The 21,123-nt window shown below is 51.4% G+C and overlaps 1 protein-coding gene across 6 annotated transcripts in view; it reads left to right on the forward strand.

Annotated features, from left to right (window-relative positions):
- YLPM1 (YLP motif containing 1) overlaps positions 1-21,123 on the forward strand; it is a 1,323,976-nt gene that overhangs the window by 358,734 nt on the left and 944,119 nt on the right. The window lies entirely within an intron of this gene.

Below are 21,123 nucleotides of genomic sequence, written 5' to 3' on the forward strand. Positions count from 1 at the left end.
CAAGGACTTTTATTCAAGATTGAAATACCGCAGTTCTTCAATTCATCACTTCTGTGCCGTTGGTCATAAATCTTGACTTCAGCACTGCTTATCAGGCCCTGCTGTCTGCAGCCTGAAGATAATGTAAAATAAACATAGACTTTTCTTAACCTTAAATGGAAAATGTGATCCTGTGCTTATTTATATATGAACTCAGGCCTGTTAGCTATTCTGAAGACACCTGCTGTAAACAATACACTAACATAAAAACTAAAATTCTCCAAACAAATGCTCCAATATTTAAATATTTTGTTTTATTCTCGATCAAACATGGAAAAAAGTTTTCAATTGTACTTATTTGTATACTTTTTACGTTATTAATTTTAATATTTTACCCCAAGAGGTCTTCGGACCACAGGTTGATAACCACTTTAGTAGATAATTTGCTGTGCAGTCTTCTGCTATTTAGTGTTGGGTGTTGACCAACACAAGTTATTTCTTTGAAGTTTAAGTTTTGTTTACATGCATGCAGCTTGTTTCCCCTTGAATGCACACCGTGCAGGCATATCTCTTACTTTTTTTCCCATTGTGGTAATACCTGTTTACTGGCGCTCAGCAGCCTAATCCTTATGGAAGACTAATATCTAACCTTGTTCTGACTTTGATGGATAGCTCTTACTGTCTTGATGCTTCACTCAAGCAACAGAAGCCAACAGGCTGTATAATAATTTTGGTTTGATGGGCGGGGGTTTAGGGTTTAGGAAAACAGTTTAATTTCGCCCATCTATGCAACACTTTTTTTTCTTGGGTAGACACAGGAAATGTGCTTTCCAGTGGTTCTCAATTTGGTTAGTTGCCTTTGTGTGCATTGCAATGTAAGAAAACCAGGTAAAAGAGTTTGAAGATTTACCTGTCAATGGGTATCCTTGGGTTGTTTAGCCGAAATAAGGCTATTGATGACCATATGTGCACCTGCACCCCCTCCAAGTTCATGCTTTAGGGCCAGTCATTGGTCAACCTATCAAGCACCTTAGCACATCACCCTTCTTCAGTTGACAACAGTCGTAATAGTTTCTGAAGCAGTTCTAAGAGGTAACTTAATTTGCTGTTTATCTGCCAACTAGACCACAAAGTCCAATACACAAATAGAACAAACGAAGTGGGCACCCAATCATTCTTACTGTGCAGGAGGGCCGAGTATTTGGCAGTGATATTAGGCTCATCATATGCACATCATTGGAAAATATTTGAGTATAAACAATACATTTGCGGATCTGGTAAGCAGAAAAATCAAGCCCACAAACCAGAACTGAATTCCAATGTATTTGCACCTCTGTTGAAAGATGTGGTTTTCCACAAAAAGATCTCATTGGACTGGCAGCAAGAAAGCCTCATGGTTCACCAACGACCTCAAAAACTCCAAGCAATCCTAACGTACCCTCGAGAAAGCCTGGCGCCACAACCAGTCAACAGAAAACATGACAGCCCTCAAGAACGCCATCCGCAAACACCACCAGCTGATCCGAACCCCCAAAAGGACAACATTCAGAGAACGACTAGACAACACCCACAAAAGCAAGGAACTCTTCAGCATCGTTAAAGAGCTCTCCAACCCCAGCGCCTGCAACAACTACATCAAACCCTCGCAAGACCTCTGCGACTCACTTGCCTCGTTCTTCCACCGCTAGATCGCCGACATACACAACAGCTTCGGCGCACAGACCACGCACCCAACCACCGAACCAGCGCCCCCCCACCACCACCCTCTGCACCTGGACATCGGTCAGCACCGAAGACACCACCCGCATGATGAACACCATCCACTCCGGCTCCCCAACCGACCCCTGTCCACACCACATCTTTTAACAAAGCCGACTCCATCATCGCACCCCAACTCCGGGACATCATTAACAGCTCCTTCGCATCCACCACCTTCCCGGAGAGCTGGAAACATGCATAGCTTAGCGCCCTCCTGAAGAAACCCTCCGCGGCCCCGACAGACCTCAAGAACCTCCGCCCCATCTCGCTCCTCCCTTTTCCTGCCAATGCCATCGAGAAGACCGTCAACAAACAACTCTCCGCCTTCCTCGAGACAAACGGATCCCTCGACCCCTCGCAGTCCGGTTTCCGAGCAAACCACAGTACCGAGACCGCCCTCATCGCAGCTACCGACGGCATCAGGTCTCTGCTCGACAACGGGGAAACAGCTGCCCTCATCCTCCTGGACCTCTCAGCAGCCTTCGACATCGTATGCCACCGCACACTAATACAGCGCCTCAGCAACACCGGAATCCAAGGGAAGGCCCTGGAGTGGATCATCTCGTTCCTCTCCGGAAGAACCCAGAGAGTCCGCCTCCCCCCGCCCTTCCGATCCGGGGCCACCGAAGTCATCTGCGGCGTTCCTCAAGGATCCTCTCTCAGCCCCACCCTCTTCAACGTCTACATGAGCCCCCTCTCAGCCATGGCACGCCAACACAACCTAAACATCTCCTACGCTGACGACACCCAGCTGATCCTCTCCCCCGCCACCGCCAGAGCGAAGGAATGAAAGACGTCGCGGAATGGATGAAGCTCAGCCGTCTGAAACTGAACTCAGACAAGACGGCAGTCCTCATCCTGGGACCATCCCCCTCTGCCTGGGATGACTCCTGGTGGCCCCCTGCACTAGGCACCGCGCACGCAACCTGGGCTTCATCCTGGACTCCTCCCTCACGATGACCAAACAAGTCCAAGCCGTCTCGTCATCTTGTTTCAACACCCTGCGCATGCTCCGAAAGATCTTCCGGTGGATCCCCACCGAAACCAGGAAGACTGTCACCCAGGCCCTCGTCACCAGCCGACTGGACTACTTGAACACCCTCCACGCTGGAACCACAGCCAAACTACAGAAAAGACTCCAGTGCATACACAACGTTTAGTTTCTGCACGACTCATCCAGGACATCCCCCGTTACAGCCACATCTCTGCCCATCTGAGAGACCTGCACTGGCTCCCCGTCAGCAAGAGGATCATGTTCAGACTCCTCACCCACGCACACAAGGCTCTCCACGATATGGGCCCCAAATACCTCAACAGCCGCCTCACATTCTACACACCCACCCGCCAGCTCCGATCCGCCAGCCTCGCCCTCGCCACCGTCCCACGAATTCGCTGAGCCACCGCCGGAGGAAGATCCTTTTCCTACCTGGCGGCCAAGACATGGAACTCCCTACCCACCCACGGCTGACCCAGGGCCATCTTTCCTTCAGGAAAGAACTCAAGACCTTGCTGTTCGAGCAGTAGCGGCTCCCCCCCAGCGCCTTGAGACCCTAGCGGGTGAGTAGCACGCTCTACAAATAGGTTGATTGAATAGGTTGATTGATTGAGGGACATTTGCTTACGGTTTCCGACCATCTATAAGACTTCGTCATACTCATGTTGGTCACCATTGGCAATATCTCTGGTTGTCCCAATGTGGGCTTGGGAAATGCAGCCAATCTGCTTGAGATGTATTTACATACATTCTGCTAACTCTAACACAGAAACAGGGCAAACATCTCTCGACCAGCACCCCATGAATCTTGTGAGCTGACACCAGCAGTTTGTGTATTTGAAGCTTTTGGCAGAATGCATTGCAGGCATGCCATGCAACCACTAGGGTGTTTGTTACTAAGCAGGAAAGATGTGTACAATACTGTACCTCCATTTCTTTTAGTTTAACCCTCAGACAGTTTCTAAGCACAGATTCCTCACTTTGTGAATATTCCCCAAGGTGTGGTGTTGGATTCGGAAACTCTGAATCAGTACTCCTGTGCGCCGGTGTTTAAAGGCATGTAGCTGTGCTCCGTTATTTCGCTTGAAGTGATGAGCGGGCTACATATATGTGCCAATCAGGGGCTTTGCCGATTTTTGTTTCTGCCCTTTCAGATGCGGATCTGTAGTGCTACACCTCTTTGACATCGAGTCTTTATCCAAAGTTCTCCTTTTTTTTGCCTGTGTGAAAGGGAAATATGTCCCATTCCAACACAGGGTTTAAACCTTGTAGGGACTTTCGCAAACAAATGTCTGTGACAGACCCCAACAAGATTTGCTTGTGGTGCTTTGGGGTCAGAGCATGACTCCAGGGCCTGTGACTACTGCACCCAGATGAACCCGAAGGCCATATAGACAAAGACAAAACTACGTTGCCAAACAACGGAAGACTCTGTGCTGTGACTGGCTGAAGTCAAACGGAAGGCCCCTTTCCCGCTCCCCAAATCGTTTGTGCCGCAGGTCCTCATCATGATTGAAGACTTTGGGTTATTCAGAGCACAAAAAGTGCCCCTTTCCACTGTTGATCTCCAGAGATGGTGCGGAAGCATTGTCTCGGTCTAACTCCTAAACGCCCGGAGAGCCAATTTTGATCTTGGCCTCAATGTTTGCTGAATTGGTTGATCCATCGCCAGTGTTCACGCCAAACGGAAGCCTTTAGTGAGGCCTTTTTGTGTATATATAGCTCGCTTTCAGCTCCCTCTGATTCACTTTTAGATCCCAAAGATTCACTGAGGTCTCCAGTCCCACTGGTGAGTTTGCCCTTGGCACTGTCAGCCTATTGAACCGGTTTTATGCCAGCACCTATTCCTTCACTGGTTCCCTTCACATAGACACCTGTACCAGAGAAAGGGGATCTGCTACCTATACTGGTTTTTGAGTGTACTCCGGCTTCGTCTCAACGGAGGCCAGTCTTTAGTGAGCAGCTTATAACAAATCCTTCTTGTAGGAGAGTAGGGTCTGCAATCCTATGATCACCCAGATTTTTGCTTTTTGCTTCACTGGTTTACGACTTTTCCTGGCTGTGGGCCTGCTAATCAGACCCACAGCCTAGCTGTTCTCTCTATTCCAAATTGTACCCAGGTACTAAATTGGCACTGGGCCCTCTCCAAGTCCCTGTACCCAGGGCAGAGGTGCACCCAGAAGTCTCCCAGGGGCTGCAGTATGTATTATGCCACCCCTGGGCTGACTGACTAAATAGACACAACTGGCTGCTTGACAGCTGGGAGCAAGGTGGTGTAATCACCCCTTGCTTTAGATATAGTATACCTATATCTAAAACCTAGAATGGGCACACAGATCTCCTATCAGTCACTCCTATGGCAGGCCTTAACAATCCTGAAGGCAGAGTGCTTGGAATCGTGTGAGATGGTGCTCTGGCATGAGCTGAGCCTGTCTGCGGCTTTCGGGATCTATCCCTTAGCCGTTTCCATGATAGCGTCAGACCATATACTCTTAAGTGCCTTATAATCCTCGCGGTTATGGTAACTTTGGTCTGACATTATCTAAACATGTCGTGTAAGGTGTCATACGCTTTGGAATACTACCCCCTCGCCAGTTCTGGCGACGGGGGTAGCATTCCACCCCTCTAGAGGGAGAAGACGTGTTGGTAGCCTGTAACCCCGGTTAAAGTTGAACATAGCCTCAGCTCCACAAAATGGATGCTGCCACCGAGACACAAGTCTGCCCTCCTGCTGCTGGGAGTCCTTCCAGCGCGGGAGGCTTGGACAATGGGTTTCCTGTCAGGGGCGGTGCTAGGACCATCCCAGACAGGGTTATGTGTATCCCAGGTAGGCAGGGCTATAGAGGAAGGTGACTGCAAGTGGCACCCCGGTGCTCACTGTGCATAGGCCGGTTGGAACCAGTTCCAGGGGCACACCAGCCCCTGAGCTGGGGAAAGTCTGGCAGGGGAGAGGGGTGTAACCACCCCCCTTCCTGGTCCCACCCATGGGCAGGACCTAGTCGCGTGCCAGCCCCCTTTTTGAGAATAAAGGTAGGAGCAGGCCCCCTTCCAAATTAGATAATTCTGAATCTTGACTACTTTCTACGAAAGGACTCTTGAACTACTTCTGAAGACTCTCCCTTGTGGCTAAGGAGTAGCCACCCTGCACCCGCAGGCACCATCCAAGCATCGTGGTCTGCTGTAAGTCTCTCCTCTGGATCAAGACTGCCCAGCTCGACGAGAACCGGCTTCCCTGGCACCTCTGACCTCTACCTGCATCATCAGCCCAGCTGAGATTCGTGGGTGTGACGAGACCTCGAGGGACCGGCCATCTTTAAGACTGCACGACGCTTGCCCAGCACGACCGCTGAGGGATCCTCGAGTGAGTGCTTTGGGGTTTGAGAAGCCCCAACCCTGAGCAGCTCCAGCACCGAAGTCCAGCCCCCCAGCATCCACGAGATCTGCGTGGGGCCCTTCTGCTCTTTACTGCTCACCGCGTTGTCCAGGTCACTTGCCCGTTGGCTAGTGGCCCTCCTGACGACGAACCACGACGACAACACCGCTGGTCTGGTTGCTCCAGACTGGCTCTTGCTCCCCTCCAACAGAGGAGCACCCCGGACCCTCCTGGTCCACTCCAGACGCCATTTTGAGTCCACCGCGTGGGCTTGCATTTGCCAAGAGTTGTTGCCCCAATCCTGGGTCCAGCGACGTCGACAGCAGACACCTTCGTGGGACAGCTCGCACCTCCATCCTGGTCGCCGACAACGCCTCCTGGTCCGAGAGACTGCAGAGCCCAGCGTCGCCCACTCACCTGGTCGAGGTGACTTCGCCCGGTGCCATCCTAGTGCCCACCTAATCACTGGCTAGTGATTCAGGACTTGGTCCCCTCTGCTTACAGGTATCCATCTTCATCGATCCAGGCTTGGATCACATCGAACTTCATCACTGGTCGCCTGCCAGCAACTTCTTCTTTCAGGCTCCATAGACTGCAACGAGGATTCCCGACGTCTTTTCAGACCTATGCAGCCGCAGCCCCTGGGCTAGGTAACCTGAGCAGCCCGGTGCTCCAGCATAGCTTAACTATCTAAGTGTCCAGATCCTTTTTCGTTTTCAGCCTATCTAGTCGGATTCGTCCGATAACTGTAACTTTGCATTTACTAGCCTCCATAGACTTTGTTCCGCATCCCGCGTGAGAGTTCACACTCTGCACCCGATCTCCCTAGGCCTCCTGCTCGTAATCTAAAGGTTCAGTAGTCTAGTCCTAGCGATCCCAAAGCCTCTGAGAATAGTTACTTACCTGCTAGTAATTCGCATTCCACTTTTGTAGTATATGGTTTTCCGTGCCCCTCGGGCATTTGTGTAAATTGTGCGACTTTCAGTATTTCTTTAAGAGTTTTGTATTGTGCTTAGCTCCCTGACTCATAAAGAGTTCAGGGTAGTCTTGTTATAAATAAATATACTTTATTTTCATAACAACTTGTGTGGTGTCCTTTCACTTGGTGTTCAAGGGGTATATGTGATGGTAGAACAGCTGGCTTAACACGCCCTCTAGAGTTTAGCCTAAAGACTGCTCTTGTCCATGCTACTAGGATAGCTGGTCTATCAGGTTGACTTACAACCAATCATCAGTAAGGGTCGTTTGGACTGATACATAGTGATCACTAGAACAGTGAGCACTGCATATCAGGCCAACTTCTCACACTTCTGACTCAATATAATGCTGTTGCAGTATGGCCAAGCTCATACTTTACTTCAGCTGCTTGGCTTGGCTCAGATTCTGACAGTAACTAATATGATGGCAGTCAATATGTTCCACAATATGATAAGATCATTTGGCATGCATAATTACAGAATGCCAGTGGTGTGGGGACACCTAGTCATACATAGATATTGTGAGAAAGTGCCTTCTTTCTGCATGGTAGCCCCCACTTTTTGCTGAACTTCTGATGTGCTTTGACTGTGTGTGCCCTGGGCTCCTTCCAATCAGGTACCCAGGGCATAATAGGGGGTGCACCCACCCCATGAAACTGACCCATTGGTCCCAACCTTTTAACTACCTGTAACGCCCTTAAATCTAGTATTTATGGGCACCCCTGAACCTTGCTACCTCAGACAAGAAAACAGAAGAAGAAAAGAAGGACCGAACAGCCATGCCGAAGCAAATAAGAGTAAGACACCCACTGGCTTGTCCCCAGCCCTACTGGCTGCTCCCACGAAATCCAGTTGTCCTGCAGCCAGCAACCTTGAGAAACCCGGAGGACCTGCCTGCCTTCCATCCCAAAGACTCTGTCTCCAGTCAATCAATCAATCAGTGGCATTTATAGAGCGCGCTACATACCCGTAGGGTCTCAAGGCGCTGGGGGGGGGGGGGGGGGCCGCTACTGCTCGAACAGCCAGGTCTTCAGCTTCTTCCTGAAGGAGAGGTGGTCTTGGGTCAGGCGCAGGTCGGGAGGGAGGGAGTTCCAGGTCTTGGCGGCCAGGTAGGAGAAGGACCTTCCTCCTGTAGTCGCTCTTCGGATGCGGGGGACGGCGGCGAGGGCGTGGTTGGCTGATCGGAGGTGGCGTTTCGGAGCGTAGAAGTTGACTCGGCTGTTGAGGTAGCTCGGGCCTTGGTCGTGTAGGGCTTTGTGTGCGTGGGTGAGGAGGCGGAAGGTGATTCTTTTGTTGACGGGGAGCCAGTGAAGGTCTCTCAGAGGTCCGGAGATGTGGCTGGTTCGTGGGATGTCGAGGATGAGTCTGGCTGAGGCGTTCTGGATCCGCTGGAGTCTCTTCTGGAGCTTGGCGGTGGTACCGGCGTAGAGGGCGTTGCCGTAGTCCAGTCGGCTGGTGACGAGGGCCTGGGTGACGGTCTTCCTGGTCCAGTGAACTCTAGATTTGTTAATCACCAGAATCCAGCTCCGCAAGGATCCGCGGGTCTGCACCCGATGCCCACGGCCTGAGTTTGAGTGGCCCAACACCAAGATTAGGTCTCCCTGGCGATCCTGACCTGAGATCTGGCGACCCCAGGCCTGCCTTAAGCTTCCAGCCGACGCCTGCAGCCTCAAACAGGAAGGTCCCGCCAACCGCGATCAGGAGCCGGTAAAAAGATCCGACCCTAAAAGGCACCCCTGCACCAGACGCATCATGGCCTTGGGTTGACCAACCGACGGTGCATAACCAACCCCCAGCATCCCAACTTACCCCTCCAAGTTGTGGTTGCACCCAGAAGACCTTCGTCCCTGAACCTGCAGTGTGTTTGCAAACCGGAGACTCCCCATTGCAAGCTACAGGGCACTTGACGCCAAAACTGCACTCTGCACCCGGCCGCCCAGTGCCACTGAGGGTGCTCTTTTTGTGCTGGCTCAAACCCCCATTTGCCCTGAGCTTAAGCCTAGGAGCTTTGTTCCCGCAACCCAGTGGCCTGCTTGTCAGGAGCACTAACCGGTGGCCCCCTATCCCCCATTGGATAACATTGGGCCTCAGCACTCTGCACCAGGCCAACCTAGTGCCGCTGAGTGTGTAACAAGAGTGCATGCGTGACCTTGGGGGACCCCTGAGTCTAACCCCAGAAATCTAACTCCCACAACAAAGTACTTACCTGCTAACTGATAACTGTTCAAGGCATGTGAGCTCTAGATCACATGCTATGCATTAGTCTGCCATCTGGTGTTGGGCCAAGACGTTTGCACTTTGTTTTTGTTCAAAGAAGTCTTTTTCAGTCACGAGGTCGGTGACTCGTCCTTTCGGTGATAGTGCGCATGGGCATAGACTCTGTTAGATTGTTTTTTCCCCGCCATCGGGCACCGAAACAAGTTACAAAGCCTTCCGGCTCTGGATCGGCACCGAAAGACGACCCAATTCAGCCTTTAAAGACCTTGACTCTGAAATCCTTGGTGCTGAAAATTCTGTCCCCAAAGGTCAAAACTGGTCCTCCTCCTTTGAAGGAGCCTTGTTTGTAAGTTCCATGTACTACCACTGACCCCAAACAGGAACTGGTCATCAACCCTAAAACTGGTCCCCTTTATGCAAAGCTGCCGGACAAAAGAAATCCAGAATTTGAGGAATCTTACCATATCCCTTTAAAGAAAAAGAATATGGGAACTAATACTTCTCCTCTAACTCTTTTACCTTCCTCACTTTCTCCACCTATTGATCCTAACCTTCTCCTAACACCCACAAATTCCCCTCAGCCACAATCTCCAAATCAGCAGAATGTGGGGATCGGGATCTAGATGAGGACACGTGTCAGAACACGATGCAGAATAGCAGCGGTAGCAGCCAATCATTGGCGCATAGCTAATACCGGAGCACTCTTAGCAAGGTATGACAGAGCTCATTATGATGAGCTAGAGCAACTGATGCAATACCTGCCTGATGAGCATAAATCTAAGGCTCATGACCTCATTCAGGAAGGGAAGCTTATGGTCGAGGCATGTGAGCTGTAGATCACATGCTTATGCATAGATCGCCATCTAGTGTTGGGCCCGGATGTTTGCACTTTGTTTTTCTTCGAAGATGTCTTCCTAGTCATGAGGTAGGTGACTCCTCCTTTCGGTGATAGTGCGCATGGTCATTGACGCCATCTTCAGATTGTTTTTTTCCGCCATCAAGTTCGGATGATACTCGCTGCGCCCCGGTTTGACGCCGATCCTTCTGTTTCTCGCGGTGCGTAGAACACTCACCTTCGACGGTATTGTTTCCGATTGCGTTCTCCATTCTTCGCGTATCGTATTTTTTTTTTTTACCTTTATTTGCCATTGTCTCAAATTACACAGCCCACAGCACCTACAACCCTGAGGCCGGCGGCATAAACATTAAATCAGTTTGGTACTATAACACAGCCGTGATGCCGACAACCAACAAGGTCCGGCGGCGAGGTTAAGTCTGAACACGCAATGATTTCAGTTTTATCGTAGGGGCAATGGAACTGGTATGGGTCAACTTTCCGTATGTTCTGCATCATGTCATTCAGTCCCTCTTCAGCTATTACATACTTCGTCCCCCCAGAACCCCACTTCGTCTCAAAGCTAAATTTCCATCCTGCCCTCAATCCCACACTATTCCTTGCCTTTTCTAGCCAAGTCCCACCCAGGAATGATCCTACTTCCGGCACTACTGTAACTACCACCCCTACTCACTACACATCGCAGCTCACTCCTCGTGTCCCATGCGCTCAATTCAGGGCTCTCATTGCTCTGCACCTCCACTTCTCAGCCACACTGCGAATGGTTCCCAAATGTCTACTGGCCTCGATCCGCTTGGTAAGAGCTCCCAGTAAGTTGTCAATTGATCTCTACAGTACACCGCCGAGCGCGTCCAACCTGCCACTGTAGGAGGAGGGCTCTTTTTCCAATGTAAGGCAATCTGACGCTTAGCCAACAGCAGTAGCATGGCAGTCCGCTTACGCGATCCACGTGGAATCTCCAATACAAGGCCCAAAAATGCTAATAGTGGGTCAGGACTTAGGTTCATTTCTATGATTCGCCCCATATGACCAAATACTGTTACCCAGTACCTCGCGATCTCTCCACACTCCCAAGTCATGTGAAAAAAATTTGCCTCAGTAGCTCAACATCTCCAACAGCTCGCATCAGCCTTTAGGCCCATTCTATGGAGTTGTATAGGTGTGCGGTAAGTCCTATGTAAAAAATTGAAGTGTATGTTTCTCACTAATGACCATGTCCGATTCCCTTTCCCATTCCTCTCTAGACGTGCACTTTAAAATCGGAGAGTGTTCCTGTGTCGTACTGTAGATCCGGGTAACCAGTTTGCGAGGAGAACTGTTCGCCAATACGTCCTTCAGCGCCTGCAATGTGGAAGGTGCCTCCGGAAACTCCGCGTATCTAACTTTGCAAGCAGCTCTCACCTGGTAATAAAGCAGAGTGACCGAAGCAGTTGGTTCGACATCCGCACACAGTTGTTGCAGCGTCCAAAATTCGTCATCTGGGTATAAATCCCCAGCCGTGACCAGGCCATGTCTGTGCGCCCTCTCCGTTACAGCTCTGTCAGTTAGCGGCCCTAATAAGGGGTTACCGCCCAGTGTCATCGATGGGGCACAGTACTCCGATATTCCCACTCTGTGGGCAATCTTCGACCAAGTCCATCTCGTTGTTTCTACCGTGTTTATATCCGATACGGATCTTTTATAGGGGTGATATACTGTCACATTCAACGGTGTTGGGGAGGCGATGTCGAGTTCAATCACTAAGTGCGGCTGGTATGGTATGGGATGCTGCCAAAAATGCAAAAATTGCGCTTGGGCGCTAAACGCATATAACTCGAAATCAGGTGCCGCAAGCCCGCCCTGACTAAAGGGAAGCGTCAGTAGTTTCCACGAGACTCTGTTGTCGCACCGCCCAGGCCAGCTCCAGGAATGCAGAACGTATCCTTCTAAAGAAGTGCGTATTAAGGGGTAGCGGGATATTCACAAATAAATATAACAGTTTGGGGAGAATTACCATTTTGCTTAGTGCTATTCGCCCCGTCAGAGACAGAGGTAAAGTTTTCCACCTTTGGACCTTATCCTCCAACCAGTCCACGAACCTACCGTAGTTCGCCAACCATATTTCCTTTATCGAACGACTAAACCATATTCCTAAGTATTTAACAGTATCCTCTGTCCACGTTATGGGGAATTCAGTGTTACATCTGGTTGTGCCGTCGGTAAGAGGCATCATCACAGACTTGGCCCAATTCACCTGGATTCCTGTGAGGCCTCCGTAGCGAACAAATTCACGCATGAGGGCATCGAAATTCGTCTCCGGATCGGTCACGTATATGGTAATATCGTCTGCATACAGTGAGACGAGCAGGCCCCTGGAAGTAAAGCCAATACTGTGGTGAGTGTGATGCTGCCGCAGATGCGCCGCCAGCGGTTCCGTTGCTATTGCGAACAGCAGGGGCGACAGTGGGCACCCCTGTCGAGTACCTCTCGTTATTGCAAATGACTCCGATACGTGACCATTGTCGGACAGCCGGGCCGTGGGTGACGTGTAGAGGAGCTGGATCTGCCGTGTGAACAGCGGGCTAAATCCCATTCTGGAGAACAAGGCAAACCTAAATCTCCACTCCAGGGAATCGAATGCTTTAGTCGCATCCAATAGGGCAGCAGCCGCCTGTACATTAGGGTCGAGGTAATGCTGGAGACCAAACAGGACTCTTAAATTATGGGAAGTAGCGCTACCAGGGATAAATCCAGACTGGTCAGAGTGCGCTATCTGTGCAGCCTTGGCTTGAGTCTTTCAGCCAAGAGTTTAGCGTATATTTTCGCATCCAGATTTATTAAAGAGAGAGGGCGATATGACTCTTGTTGAAGAGGATTTTTGTCCGGCTTCAGAAGGGTGATTATCAGAGCCTCCCTGAGCATAGGAGGCAGCGTACCTGTTTCCATCGCCTCCACATATACCTGATGTAGTCGGGGGGCTACGACGTCTACATATTCTTTATAGAATGCAGCCGTGAGCCCATCCGGGCCCGGAGCTTTATCGGCCGGCATGCTAGATATCACTTCCTTTACATCCTCTACCGTGAAGTGTTGTATCATATATTGCCTAACTCCATCATTGAACCAGGCCAACGCAATCGTGTCCAGATATTCTGTAATTGCCTCCTCACTCGGTTTCGTGCGAGAAGTGTATAACGATCTGAAATAGTCCGTCAGCACATGCACGATCTCCTGTGGCTCTCTCACCAGTGCCCGGTCCGCCCCCTGCAGTTCCATAATGTAGTCCGCACCTCGCTGTGCACGCAACAGGGAGGCCAGCGTCCTACCCGCTCTGTCCCCTTCCCCATACCTTCTGGCCTGTGCATATTTGCCAAGGTACGCTGTTTCCCTCTCAGCTTCTTCCTGGAAGGAAGTGAGTTTGGATCTAATTTCAGCTTGCACCTGCGGTGAAGGATGTTCCCTATTTTCCCTCTCTAGGGCTGCGATCTCTTGTTCTATCCTACTAAGTGAGTTCCTGATGGACCTTAGCACACCCATTTTGAGCGACATACAACTGCCTAGCGTCACCACCTTAAATGCCTCCCATAAAACTCCCGGGGGGTCAACCGTGCCCTCATTCAATTCAAAGTACTCGGTCAATTTCGTCCTCAGTTCCTCCTTGAATACTTGATCTAGCAACGCTTTAGAGGGGAATCGCCAGCTAAAGGGTCTTGCATATTGTGGTGGGATCGTTAGTTTCATGCCTACAGGCGCATGATCAGAAAATGACCGTGGCAGGTGCACCGCCGCTGCCACACGCGCATGTATGACAACAACCAATAATCTATCCTGGACCAGGAGTTTCTGTGTACAGTCACACAAGTGCCCTCTCGGCCCAACGGGTGCAGAGCTCTCCAACTGTCAACCAAGCATTCTTCGAGCAACAGGTCGTTCAGAAAGTCCGCAGATCTGGGGTGATGCTCCCTAGCCGGACCCTGCCTGTCCGCTGTGTGGCTTAGGGCCACATTGAAGTCCCCTCCCCACAGTATTTTCACATTATCAAACGACTGAATTTTCTGCCACACCTCGCTGAAAAAACCTGGGTCGTCCACATTTGGGCCATACACATTGACAATCAGCACCAGTGCATCACAGAGCGTCCCCAATAGCAAAATATATCTCCCCTCTTTATCTATCTTGGAGGCATGAGTTTTCCACCGCAAGCCTTTGCGAATGAGGACCGCCACCCCCTGGCATAATTTGAGAATTTGCGCCTCCACACACTCACCCCATCTATGATGCCTAAAGACAGCAGCGTTAGCCGCCGCCAAGTGAGTCTCCTGCAATAGACAAATATCCACCCCATGCCGCACCAAGTAGGAATGAATCAATCTCGCTTTCCTCCTGTCATTCAACCCACGTACGTTCCAAGACAAACAAGTCACTGTTTGATCAATCGTCGTCATCGCGTCCTTTTTCTAGCTCCCATCAATCGTCTCGCATTCAACCGGCCCTGCCACGAACCGGCCTGGGACAAAATGTGTGCCATACGCTGAGGAAGGCAGCCGCCCCCCTGGAAATCAACATATATCAAGGCAGAAGGTGCAGGCCGTTTAGCAAGTGCAAGCATGAGACATTTCAGGCAGGAAACCATTAACGTTACAATATTTCCCAACCCACCTTCCGCAACTCCCCCTCGCCAGCTTTCGTCGCGCATTAGCATGTGTCATTGCACATACCCACTGCAAGCAGGGGCGGGTATATTCTGGAATTTTCGTATGCGATAGGGCAAATAAAGCAGGGTTGCAACGCAGTTCTGCTGTGCGGCAAGACTGGCAAGATGCAATTCCAAATAACATGAACCCCCTCCCCCTGTCTCAGCCCCCCAATCAAGTCTAGCTTGCCCCCCCTTAAACAATACGGCCAAATGAATTGACTTCAGAACACTGTACGCCAAATGCAACAACCAAATCAACCCATATTACCTCCCCCATCCCACACCAACCCCCCAAACGGGTCGTGTCCCTCTGCCTCCCCCCACCCCTCCAGAACCCAAAAGCAAAAGACAGAACCAAAGATAAGGAATCATCCTAGTGGGTACGTCGAGTTGCCGGCAATAGTCCCCGCACTTTTGGCAGGGTGGCCTAGCTGCCACAGGCCCACTTGCACTTCCCCCCGCCCGCCCATAATGTTTAACAAACTTGTGTATAAGGCAACCAATGATAACCCTGTCACATATGTATAACACTGTACAGTGGACCTCTTACCCCAACTTGTCCGCCACAGGCCTTCAATGGGCCAGGTCAGTTTGTTACTACAAACACCTCTTTCTCATGGCGCTCTGTCTCAGTCATTATCGCTCAGCCTGTCCCCGCTCTGGATACCCCCAAGGTTCTTCCGTGACCTCAGGACGCTCACGATAGATTTTATATGGGGGCATGGGAGGAGACGGGTAGCGCTTGACACACTATTGAGACCAAAATTAGATGGAGGCCTGACCGTCCCCAATTTTGAACTCTACTATTTAGCAGCGCAGCTACAGATCCTCACGCAGAACGTTGCAAGGGAGTTCAGGGGTCCGGAGGAAGTCCGCGGGATGGGAACCCAGAGGCATGTACTTTCTTATATTGTTATGCAACAGAAGCTAGAGGTAAAGGAGTTGACATTGGAAGAAAAAACCCTGAGGTTGTGCTGGAACAGGAGTCAGCGCAGGGCAGGTGTATTCCATCCGTATGCGCCTGAAATCCCCTTGGGCATGCTGACGGCGCTGCCACATGGGGGGATTGGTCAAGATTAATGGACTGGGTGGAGTTGGGGCTTCAAATGGTGGGAGACTGTTAGACCTGACACCTTTTGGCGTGGTTCTCCCCCCATCTTTTTGCCTCTGACTCATGTGTTTTGATGCTGTGCTGGATTTCGTTTTTGCTGATTTAGATGCTTTGGACACTCTGCCACTGCTGATCAGTGTCAGAGTGTAAGTGCTCCCTCTGTAAATTGTGATATTGATTGAATATACCTGATTGGCATATTTGTATCACCACGAAGTCCCTAGTAAAGTGCACTGTGTGTGCCAGGGCTGGTGATGACAAATGCTACTAGTGGGCCTGCAGCGCAGATTGCGCCACCCACATGAGTAGCTTTAAAATGGTGACTCAGGCCTGCCAGCGCAGAGCCTGTGTGCAGTCAGTGACTGCCATGTCAGCCTGGCCAGTGTCCCCACTGGCTAGGCCTAATCCTTCCCTGTCTGTGCACATCAGACACCCCTATAGAAGGCTCAAGGTACCCCCCTGGGCAGGGTGCAGTGTATGGATAAGGTAGAGCATGTGCTAGTGCAGGTACTATGCTCTGGTAGTGGGCTGCAGCCATTTTATGTGCTCACTGCTGTAAGGCTATCTTGCTCCATAGAGTAACATGGAGGAGGCTGGGCCCATGTGATACCAGCCTATCTTCCCATAGGAACAAGATGGGACATAAGTGAAAGATATCCCTGGACTCAGAATTTAATGACACATCTTTTAGTGAAGGGTGTTTTTAAATCCTGTGTTGGAGAATAGCACTTTTAGAAAGTGGCTGTTCTCTTGTCTAAACCTTTCTGTGTGCCTGGGTTTGTGGAATGCCTGCCTGGTCTGGATGTGACAGGGAGGGGCTGCAGAGCCCCAGAGGAGAGGGTCGGAGCCATCCCGGGGATGAAAGGGCACATCTGCCTGCCTGGGAGGAGGGAGGAAGGAATGCCTGATAAGTGCGGAGCTGTGCCTGCCTACCTCCCCCACGTTAGCTCTCTCCTGGTGGTCAACTGACCCCCCTGGCCCTGAAGCTGACAGGAAGAAGAAAACCAGACACACCTCAGTGCTCCGCAACCCCCAGAACTGGTTTAGACTGGACCCAGGGCCTCCATGCACAAAGGCTTCAAAGAACTTCAAAGGCATTGAGGGGTATAAGGAAAGGACCCCTGTCTACAGAGAGGTCGATTCTGAAATTCTGCAACCAAGAAGGAACCTCTGCTGGAAGGAGGACAGCTAGGGAACTAAAGGAAGACTGCCTTGCTGTGTGCTCTAAGGGCTGACCTGTTCTACTGTCTACCTGGAAGCTGAGGAGAAGAAAAGGGGCTTTGCTGTGTGCTGTGACCCTGCCTACTTGAAACTGCCAAGACTCTGCTGTGTGCTGTGTCTGCAACTGAATCTCCAAGGGCCTGAGAAGAGCTGGCCTCCTGTTGGGAACCCAGGACTAAAGGTTCCTAAAGTTATCCCAGAAAACGGCTGGAAAATCGTGCTGTTGGGACCCGAGACGCGTGGTGCTGAACTGCGGAGCGTGAGGAAGGGATCGGTGTGCTCATCGGCACATTAACCGTGAGGGTTGGATGCTTGTGGAGCCTCCCCTCGTGAAATCTGCTCCCAGGTGGTGGCAAGGTCGAGAGGGGGGGTCTAATCGAGACCAGCGCCCTTGAAAACCCTTTGCCGCCAAATCACCACCGCGGCCCGGGGCCAGGAAACCCCCCCGCGACTTGCTCCGAGGTCCAGGAGCTGCCGCGGCGAAGAACGAAGCCGCCGCGACCCCATTGGCTGAGGGAGCCGAGCCCCCTCACCAACGCCGCGACGGGATTGGCCCGTGCGGCGTAGCATCATCAGCGTCCTGGTGCCGTGATTGGCCGAGCTTGCGGAGCGTCATCGGCGAGGCCGCGCTGCCATTGGTTGGCGGCCTCGCGCTCAGAGGGGCTCGTCTGAGGGCCGCGACAGGATTGGCTGCCTCCGCTGAAGCTGCGGGAGGTGCCGAAGAATTGCCGAAATCACCGCCGGGACCGGGGAAGAGCTCTGACCCCGCCGAGGGACCTGGAAGCGTCCCGCACCCCTGGCCAGCCGTCCCTCCATCAGGTGAGCTTCACCGCCTCCCCCGCCGCTCGTTGGATTGTCGAGAGCGGGCGGGAGAGGAAAGAGGACCGGCCGGGGCGGGGACGCGTGCAGTCTGCACGGCTGGTGCGCAGTGGTGCGCCTGAGTCCCAGGAAGACGCGAGGCTGCCCCGGGGACGAGAAAGAGTCCCTGGGCCTCGCGAGGGAGTTGAAACAGCGCTTGAAGCCCATAGATATAAGTACACGTGGGCCTTGTTTTCTTTGCTCATGTTGAGAGCGTCACAGTTATAGATCAGTGGCCATATTTTTTTTGTAAGTGCTGATTTAAGAGACTAGAGACTATTTTTGATTTGGAACCTGAGACTATTGTTTTGAATGACCAGAACTGCCTATTTACAAGTACCATCCTAGAAAATTACGTGCACCCTTTAAGCTAAAATGCTATGTGTTCTACAGAAGTGATTATCATGCAACTGCTTCATTTACATGCTGAAACTAGATAAAGTTATATTTTATATATACTTACCTGTGTGGTCTCAGTTTGTGGTGGATTGGGAATTATTGTTGTGTTAAGTGCAAATGTTATCCACATTGCCTCCGAGTTTAGCCTAGACTGCTCGCGCCATGCTACCTAGAGGGTGAGCAGGGGTTATCTCAGAGGGTTATTCCGTCGCCCTGACCGGAACTAGGGGTCCCTACTTGGGCCAAGGTACTTACCTTTGCCAACCAGAGACTCCCGGTTCTAACAGAGACCTATATGCTGAAGGGGAGTTGTTGTCCTTCCCGGCGCTACAGGACCAATTCGGACTCCCGGATGGCAGTTTCCTGTTGCACATGGCTGTGGTATCCGCCATGAAGAAGCACTGGAAATCAGGGCAGTTAGAACCCAAGACCACGACGGCCTGTCAATATGTGGTGATGGCGGCGGGAACCTTCAAGGCGGTTACCTGTCTGCAGACTCGCTTGCTGCAGGAGGGTTTGGTACCATTGGAGGCACTTAAGCAGAAATGGGAAGAGAGTGTGGTGAAGCCCATACCGGATGTGACTTGGGCCCAAATACTGAAAAGGACGTGGAAAGGGAGCAGGAATGCGCGTTTCCAACAGGTGCACTTCTTTGTGTTGCACAGGGCCTACCTCACACCAGGGAAAATGAAGAAATATTTCCATGCACGGGATGCAGCTTTCCCCCGATGTTTGATGCCTGGGGTGGAGCTGGAGCACATGTTATGGGAATGTCCCAAGTTGGGATGCTACTGGGCGGAGATAGGGGAATTTCTGAATGAAGCTACGGACAGACAGGTGGAATACGACATGGCGACCTGTCTGCTGCTTTGGTTCCCCCATACGAGGAAGACTAAGATATCCAGTAAATTTATTGACCTGGGACTTGTTAGCGCAGAGGGAGATAACCTGGCACTGGAAATCGAAGGAGGGCCCAGCAGGAGATGGGCGAGTGAGATGTGCAAATGGGCCAGTAGTGAAGGAGTGCTTAGACGTAGGCAGGCAACCCGCACAGCTAATGAAAAGTGCTTGGATATGGCAAGAGCGTGGGAAGACATGGTACAGACGTTTAAAAACAGCCTAGAGACTGAAGATGAGTGAGTTTGTAGGGTGCTGAATGGAGGTTCCGGGAAATACACTGTATGTGGAATATGGACGAGACGACCTCATCATTGGTTCAGATATGTAGATTAGCGAGGCCCACACCGGTTGCAGTTAAGTGGGGGGGGTGGGATAGGGGGGGAAGGGACGTAATGCGGCTGTAAGTGATCTTGGTAGAGGGGGGCTACGTGAGCAGTCACCAGGCACAGGAGGGAGGTATCGACATGCAGAACTGAGCCCACTTGGGGGGTTTTGGTACCCCAATACATCTGTGAGTTAGTCGGGAGGTTGCAGACGGAGGGTGAGGTATAGATTGGGTGTGTGCTTGGACATACAAGGAGACCTGCAGCGCGGATTGTCCACAGTTTGGGAGTCAGGGTGGGGGGGGGGAGGGAAAGAGATAATATTCAAAAGCAGATATTAGATTCTTGACCGACTGCAGATCCTGATATCCCCTGTGCCCTTGCCAGGGGTGAGTTTTACTGGTTGCTGCGCCGCCCAGCCTCCGGGTTGCGGGCTCTAAGGCTGTGTAATGATTAATGGTGGGGACTGTATGGCTGGGAGGACGGGCAATCACATCGGTCTGTACAGTTGTATGTTTTCTATTTTATGTCTGCAATAAAAACTATTTAAAAAAAAAAAAAATCGCTCAGCCTGTCCTGCTATTGTCCGTCTTCCTGTGGATTGCGACAATTCTGGTCTTTGGCCAATTGCTTAGCGTATTGCAAGGCGGCTTTGGCGTCGGTGAAAAAAGGCGGCTTACCGGGCCCTGCACTCTCAGCTTCGCCGGATAGATTAGGGCATACTTGGTCCCGATTTGCTGAATTTTTTTTGGGACTGGAACAAATTCCCTTCTCGCCGCTTGGACCTGCAAAGTACCGCTCCCCCTTCGGACTGGCTTTGCTCCCCCTCTTCTGTTTCGACTGTTTTATTTACATTTTTCCCTTCAAAGTTGATGCGGGGCTGGCGTGTGTGATTTCCCCATCACTACAGTGGGACAATGGTCGCAGCTGCAGCCAGACCAGTAGAGCTAGCACCAACAATCTCTCCCTCCAGCGGCAAATAGTGCAAATCAGCGCCCCTTAATTGAATGAACAACCCACAGTACTTTTCCGATGGGTTACAGGCGGACTCTCCTTCTATGCACTTCGCTGTGACCAGTGAGGAATGCAGAGCCAGCAGCAGGCGCTCTATTGCGTTGCAGAGCACAGCGTGTGTCGCGGCAGGACCAGGTCTGGAAATCTTAGTGATCCTTGAGCTGGGATCTCGCCTCCGACGTCCGGTCGCCAGGTAGCCGGTGTTTGTTGTGAAAACGGCAGTGTACCTTAACTGCAGAGGTTCGCTCTCTCCCATGCACCAATGCACGCTTCAATATACAGCCACCTTCGGGAGCTCAGAGTCTCTCAGCACCAGGCCGCTCCAACTGCATGAGCCTTATTTCAGCCCTCCAATGAAATCAAGGTCACATGGGGGCTCTAGCCGTGTCTGCGGGTCCGGTATGCACGGCAGATGTATTGCCCTCAAAATGGCGGCGCAGCCGTGCCTGCCACCATCAGCAGCAACAG

This window comes from Lissotriton helveticus, chromosome 9, assembly GCF_964261635.1.
Source record: "Lissotriton helveticus chromosome 9, aLisHel1.1, whole genome shotgun sequence".
Classification (NCBI taxonomy): domain Eukaryota; kingdom Metazoa; phylum Chordata; class Amphibia; order Caudata; family Salamandridae; genus Lissotriton; species Lissotriton helveticus.